The 7174-nt window shown below is 41.5% G+C and overlaps 1 long non-coding RNA gene across 1 annotated transcript; it reads left to right on the top strand.

Annotated features, from left to right (window-relative positions):
• The first annotated feature begins 381 nt into the window (after positions 1 to 381).
• LOC129060738 (uncharacterized) lies at positions 382 to 6505 on the top strand. The gene is made up of 2 exons (XR_008527632.2): positions 382 to 722; positions 6367 to 6505. It is a non-coding gene; the product is annotated as an uncharacterized LOC129060738 (long non-coding RNA).
• The last annotated feature ends 669 nt before the right edge of the window (positions 6506 to 7174 follow it).

The following is a 7174-nucleotide window of genomic DNA, read 5'->3' as shown; positions in this document are numbered from 1 at the left end:
CGGACGCTGGGGCCGCAGAGCCCAACCGCCCTTGTCCTGGATGCCCCTTCGCGGTCCGCGCTGGCGGGCGCCCTCTCCTGAGGGGAACTGAGGCGGGGCGCCTGCCACCATTCGTGATTTTCCGTGACTCACCCTCTCAACAGTGTGTCCCGTCAGCCCCCACTTTCTGGAATTAAGATGATTTTCCATGGGCATTATAGTCAGAGGAGGTTTTCTCTGACACATCTGGAAAAGGCGACTCAATGATTACTCATATTGTTCTATTATGTTATACATTTAACTGGAATACTGGTGAATATCTTTATCTTTTATATCTTGGAAATTTTTCCCATTTTTGAATCAGAAATTTAGGACCAAGAATCTTCTGTCATAGAATCTATTACTTTGAGGAGTGAACTTAAATTAACAGTGCTAAACCGTACATGAACGACTTGGTAGATGAAAACTTTGGAAAATAGGAACATTTCATGTCGTCACATGTATCCTCCAACATTGGGGAAAGTTCAACAGTTGCCTTAAGGCGGGAGTTTAATTGAAGACATTTACTGAAAAGTTACTTATTCTTTTTGAAATTCTCTTCTGATAAACATCCTCCCGGGATAATGAACATCTCCAGGATGTGACAGCCGAGCGTGTGTCCGCGGAGTGCTTGAGCAACGCAGAATGGCTTCGGCGCTGGGTTCCTTAGACCCCGTGCAGACCCTGCTGAGCCCTCAGCATCTGTGAGTGAGTCCCTCAGCGTCACCTTGGCCTCCCGTGTAGCTAGATCAGTCTTCCGACCCCTTGTTCTACTTGCACAGATTTCTGATTAACCTCTTCTGCTCCTCCAGAGATGAGTCAGGGCTCCGTATCAGCTCCCCAGGGCATTTGCTGGCTTCTGACATTTACTTGGAGGACTTTAGGCTGCGAAAGGGCAAAGTTTGCCGTTCTCATCTCTTTTTTGGTGCCTGCCCCCGGGTCTTGACCTTTCTCTGGAGTCTCCTCTCCTGGTTCTTTACCCACCTCTTTGGTTTCTCCTGTGGTTGTCAACGTGTCCCCTAGATGTCACACTCTGAGGCTCAGTTGTGGCTGAGTCTTGCATTGGAAGTGTTTTTGCAGGTGTCTCTGCGAAGTGTGGATATGGGATGGTGAAAGTGGCAGTGTGCATAGAGTGTTTGGGATTAGATGGGCAAGTGGAAGGGCGTCTAGGTAGGACCCCTTTGTCCTGGTGTGAGGTGATGAGGTTCTAGAATGTGCTGTCAAGGTGAAACTAAAAGGAAAGGATAGACAGGAGACTTTGTAAAAGATGAAATTATGGTAGTTTGGTAACAAATGGATGCAGGGACTGGTGGATGGGTGTAGAAGAAGGCAGAAAATCTTGCCAAGGACATTGCAAGTCCTGAATCAGACCAGGAAAATTAAGGTTCAATTAACAGAAATAAGTCCAGAGGGGGAGCTAATTTTGGAGGAAGTGTGGTGATAAATTTGCTTTTCTATATGGTTCAGCTGGTGGAGAGACATCAAGAAGCACTTAGAGAAATACAGGAAATAGAGAGGTGGGTGACCTAAGTCCTACTTCCTATCCTGTCTGTGCATATATAACAAAGGCCAAATGAATTCATGTGTTGAGGTCTGCTTTCCTATTTCTAATAGCAATGGCGTAAAATGAATTCTAGCCAATTCTAAAGTTGCTAGTAGATAGTAATATTCACTAAGTAGCCACAAATCCAGGGCTGTAACTCAAGGGAGAGAGATCAGGACTGGAGATAGAATTTTCACAAGTAACTGATGCATAGCACGTTTCTGTATTTTGGTAAATGTGTTGAGAAGATGATTGCAGTTAAGCAGCTAACTGTTCCAGCTACTATCCAAGGCGTGAATGATTTGTTCTGGAGTAGGTGTGCTGTGTCACTGTAGCATATCTACTACAACAGACATGATATGTTTCCATACATTATCTCATTTAACACTCAGAAGAACTTCAGGAGTAGTTATTACTAGTCCATTTTGCAGAAGCTTACAGATAAGATTCAGAGATGAAGAATCAGGTCTATCTGATTTAAACCCAGGTCTATCTGATTTCAAAGTCTATGGACTTTTTGTTATTTCATACCATAATCTGTCAGGGTGTGAATGGGGGATAAAAGAAAGTTAAACAAAACTCTTGGAAACAGAGAGGAAGGGCTTAAACCATTAAAATTAACTTCAGAAGTCAAGAATGAAGCTTGGGCAGAAAACAAGTAGAGGGCACGGTTCTGTCCCGATTTACAGAGGATGCGTTTGTGACCTTTCTGATGCATTAACTTAGTAATGCTAAGGTGAGCCATCCAAAACGATCACCTGTATATAAGCCACTCTTTCACAGAGGTAGGTTTTTCTTTTCTTTTTTAATTCCCATGCTGCTCAAAACCTTTTAGATTTGAATTATTGGGAAGAATATCTCAGGGTAGGCAGGAAGCCAAAGGGATTGACAGCTGCTTGTCACTTGCTGGTTTTGCTTGGTATGGACTCGGTCAGCAGTAGGGACTTCCTTAGTCCTCAGTCTTTCTAGGTTAACTACCACCCTCTTGGTCCTTGTTTCTGTTTTGCTTTTCCTGGCCTGGACGTGGAATTTTGTAAGTGCCACACATTATTTCCTGTCCCATGACCATACTGAAGCTATAAATTATAGTTTTGTTCCTTCCTGATCCTTTTCCTTCCACACCAAATGTGTTTGTGCCTCAAACCAGGAAGTTGGAAATGTTATTTAACTTTCCTGCATTTTAATTGGTCACAAATCTCTCCCCTTACACACACGTCCCCAACTTTTGAGGAGTCTTGAGAATCTCCTTAATGTCCTTGACAGTTGGTCAATGAAAGACATGTTGGGAGATCCAGATTGCAATTAATATTGTATTGTTTGCTTAAGAATTTGAAGAGTTATTGCTTCATAGTAAATGAAGATGAGCATATTGAGGTTTATAAGGGAGATTGAGGTTCACTTGGCCAGAGATCCAGATGTTCACTTTATTTTATAATCATCCTTTTTAAAAAACAAAATAGACTGACATGGGCAACTTTCAAGATTTCATATGGCACATTGCATGTAGGGATAAACAGTACCAACATTACTTTGCTTGGAGTGCTTCGGGATCCAGGAATGGGGAAGCCTAAGCAAAACCCCCAAATCTTGGCAAGCTCAGGAGGAGGGAGCAGATAGCGCTGCTGGGGTGATCTGTGCTGCTTGAATGCTCTTTTGGAGAATCACTTCCCTGTAGATAGGCCACAGATTACAGTTTACCAAAAGCATTGACTGTGAGACCCACATAGCTGGTTTCCATTAATATGGTTTTGCTCTGGGTCTTCTTCAAGTCCTCTTTGTTTGTTTGTTTGTTTTTTCTTTTTTCTTTTTTTTTTTTTTGAGACAGAGTTTTGCTCTTGTTGCTCAGGCTGGAGTGCAATGGCATGATCTTGGTTCACTGCAACCTCTGCCTCCAGGGTTCAAGCGATTCTCCTGCCTCCGCCTCCCGAGTACCTGGGATTACAGGCGCCTGCCAGCACGCTTGGCCAATTTTGTATTTTTAGTAGAGACGGGATTTCACCATGTTGGCCAGGCTGGTCTCGAACTCCTGACCACAGGTCATCCACCTGCCTTGGCCTCCCAAAGTGCTGGGATTACAGGCATGAACCACCGTGCCCAGCCTCAAGTCCTCTTTTAAATGTGGAAACTTCTTCCTGCATTACACAGTTCTTTGCTCACTCTCTTCCTGCCTCCCTTCCTTTCACTATACCTTAGCTATACTGAATTGGACATATAATTCTTAGCTCATGCATGGCTTTCTTTTAATAATTAAATAGCTAAACAATAGCATGATCATATATGATGATATCACCCAACCAGAGAATAACAACATGGTCCGTATTTACCTCTGTACATTTTCTCTGCAGCCTGTATGCCTGTCTTACCTCTTTATGCTGATTGTTCTGTTGCCTTTTTTGTAGTTTTCATAGTTTTGTCAGTGTGCATGTATTTATATGTTTATGTATATATGTGTTTATATGTGTTTATATGTATATATGTGTTTATGTATATATGTGTTGTTTGTGTATATATGTTCACATGTATGTGTAGCCTAAATATAGCACCTAAACAATAGTCTATTTACTTTTAGTCATTTATGAACTTCATAAGAAGCTTATTATTCTGTATAGAGCAACTTGGAGCTAGCTTATTTCACTCAGTATGTTATTAATATCTAACTGTGTGTACAGTTTAATTTGTTTTTCCTTGCTGCCTATTATTCCACTTGATTATGTCACATAATTTGGGTCGTTTGTAAATTTTTGTTGTGAGCAACAGTCCTCATATGAATCTTCTTATCCATGTTTGTGAAGCACCTGTGCAAGGCATCAACTAGTTCTAAGAGGTTTGCTTTAAAGTTTAGTGGGAATATGTACATGAAAGTGAGAACTGGCCGGGAGCGGTGGCTTATGCCTGTAATCCCAGCACTTTGGGAGGCCAAGGCAGGTGGATCATGAGGTCAGGAGATCAAGACAATCCTGGCCAACATGGTGAAACCCTGTCTGTACTAAAAATACAAAAATTAGCTGGGCGTGGTAGCAGACACCTGTAATCCCAGCCACTTGGGAGGCTGAGGCAGGAGAATTGCTTGAACCCGGGAAATGGAGGTTGCAGTGAGCCGAGATTGCACCACTGCACTCCAGCCTGGCGATAGAGCAAGACTCCGTCTCAAAAAAAAAAAAAAAAGTGAGAACTGTAGCAGCGTGCTCAGATGTGTGATTCAGAAGTGAAGCTAGAATGAAGATGATGTAGAGAAAGCAAGGAGGCCAGATGGGAGATTGTTACAAAGCCAGGAGATGTTGAGAGTTAGTATGATTGGAAATGGAGAAGAGCAAGTTAGATTTGAGGGAGATTGGAGGATGGACATGCTGGGGGCTAGAGGTTAATGGCATATGTGACTGAGAGAGAGAGATTTTCCTCATGCTTTCCAGCTGAAGTGCCTAGGTAGATGGTGATACTATTACATGAGGTACAGAATAGAGATGAGAGATAAGTATGGGAAGGGAAGCCAACCTTGGAGAGGATTAGTGTGAGTTGGGTGGTAGTTGGAAATGTAGAATTTTTGGAATGGTGAAGGATGTCCTTTACACCCTGTCAAGGAAGTGTAGGTTAGAAAGGTGGTCCTTCAGGTGAGATTTTGAGTCATGTTCTGCAGACTGTTGACTTGTAAGAGGTCAGTCCATAGGAACACACAGGAATGGACACTGATGGGGAGAAGGTTGATCTGGCTTATTGACCATAGTTTTCAAAAAAGGCACTCGATTGCACTGCTCCTGTGGATCACAGTAACACATGTGGTACCCTGCCTTTATGTGAAACAGAAGAATCTCCAAAGGAAAGCAGACATCAAGGTCTTTTTCTGGAAAGTCATTTCAGGGAAGTTATAGACCAAAGCAGCTCAGAGATGGGAAGCCTCACTTGTCCCTTTCTTCTACATTACTCCCCTTTTTAAATAGCCACCTCTGTGGCAGTGTGTTCCAAAGTATACATCTAGTAATGCCTTCCTACAGGATGATCTTTGAAAATAAATGAAAAAAATGCTGCTAAAATGTGGGAAATACTATTTAGTATAATCCTTTCTAAGAAAGTTGCTATACATATTAATATGTTAAATGTCCTAAAAACTAAATTATTCCACCACTTTTTTTGTTCTCTAATATCTGTAGAGGTCTCAGAGAAAGCTCTGTTATGAGTGATATACTTTAGAAATGGAAAGAATGTTTTGTTTATGTTAATTATCCTGATTCATCATTAAAATTTAAATTATGTTAAAAATGTGTATTTTTATCTATTTGTAATTATTTAAGAAAAAAATCTTTGATCTTTCAATTAAAAAATATTTTTGGACTGGCCGGGCGCGGTGACTCACGCCTGTAATCCCAGCACTTTGGGAGGCCGAGGTGGGTGGATCACAAGGTCAGGAGATTGAGACCATCCTGGCTAACATGGTGAAATCCCGTCTCTACTAAAAATACAAAAAAATTAGCCGGGTGTGGTGGCGGGCGCCTGTAGTCCCAGCTACTCAGGAGGCTGAGGCAGGAGGATGGCATGAATCCAGGAGGTGGAGCTTGCAATGAGCCGATATCGCGCCACTGCACTCCAGCCTGGGTGACAGAGGGAGACTCCGTCTCAAAAAAAAAAAAAAAAAAATCTGGACTAAATTTCTGTTCTCTGGAATATTTGCTTCTCCTGAGCAAGTTTCTTCCCAGTAAGAACAGTTAATAAGCATTACTTCTTGAGTGAAAAGAATTTTGAGGTAAAGTTTTGAATTGACAGTATTAGAGACAATATTATTTTTTATACATTTTCCTTTCTTTTTCTTTCAGTTATCTGGATTAGAGATCTGATTTCCAAAAGTTGTCATGTTTTTGTAAACCTTCAATCAAAAGGCTTAAAAGGAGAAGGTATAATTTTAACTTTACCAGGAGTATATGCTGTATTTACTTGCATAAAGACAGAAAAGAGCCCTGGTTTCTCTGTGTCACTTGCTGTCGTTTATAAGCTTTGGCTGGAGGGGAGCAATGTCAAGGTGCATGGCAGCTGGTGTTAGAGCCTCTGTTCAGTGAGCTATCCCAGAATGCAGGGATGTATTTAGTTTGTCATGATTGGGTCAGGTGGAGCAGGCATGCTTCTCAGAACTTGATGAAAGTTTGGAATACACAGAAACTGAGCTCACCATCTGCCAGGGATATGTCTACCTTATCTCTGATTTTTATGCCCCTTCAACATGTCTAAAACTGTTTGATATCAGAGAGGCCAATGGAATCAATGTGTAATTCCTCACTGTTATTTGTGGACTACTGAGGACAGCCACAAGCTTTTCTAGGATCCTGGTGCTCTGCTTAAAAATAAAAAAATTTAATATGATTTAAAATAAAGACAACAACAACAGTGGCCTTTGGGCCCTCCCATAAGTACAGATAACAAGTAGTTGGGTAGAGTGACCATAATAAATACCCATCTCACTAAGCCTTAGTATTCATCTTGCTACACTTTGACACAGAAGTTCTGGCATCTCATACTCATTTACTATAGGCCTCCTTTAAGTCCAGATTTCAATTAGTCAACATAGAAGACTATGAATGCTCTTTCCAGACACTTAAACCAACATATTAAGTTATAAATCCTTCAGGG

The sequence above is a fragment of the Pongo abelii genome, chromosome 1 (assembly GCF_028885655.2).
Source record: "Pongo abelii isolate AG06213 chromosome 1, NHGRI_mPonAbe1-v2.0_pri, whole genome shotgun sequence".
NCBI classification, from domain to species: Eukaryota; Metazoa; Chordata; class Mammalia; order Primates; family Hominidae; genus Pongo; species Pongo abelii.
Note: the sequence above shows the minus strand (reverse complement) of the source record. Positions and strands in the feature narration are given on the sequence as shown.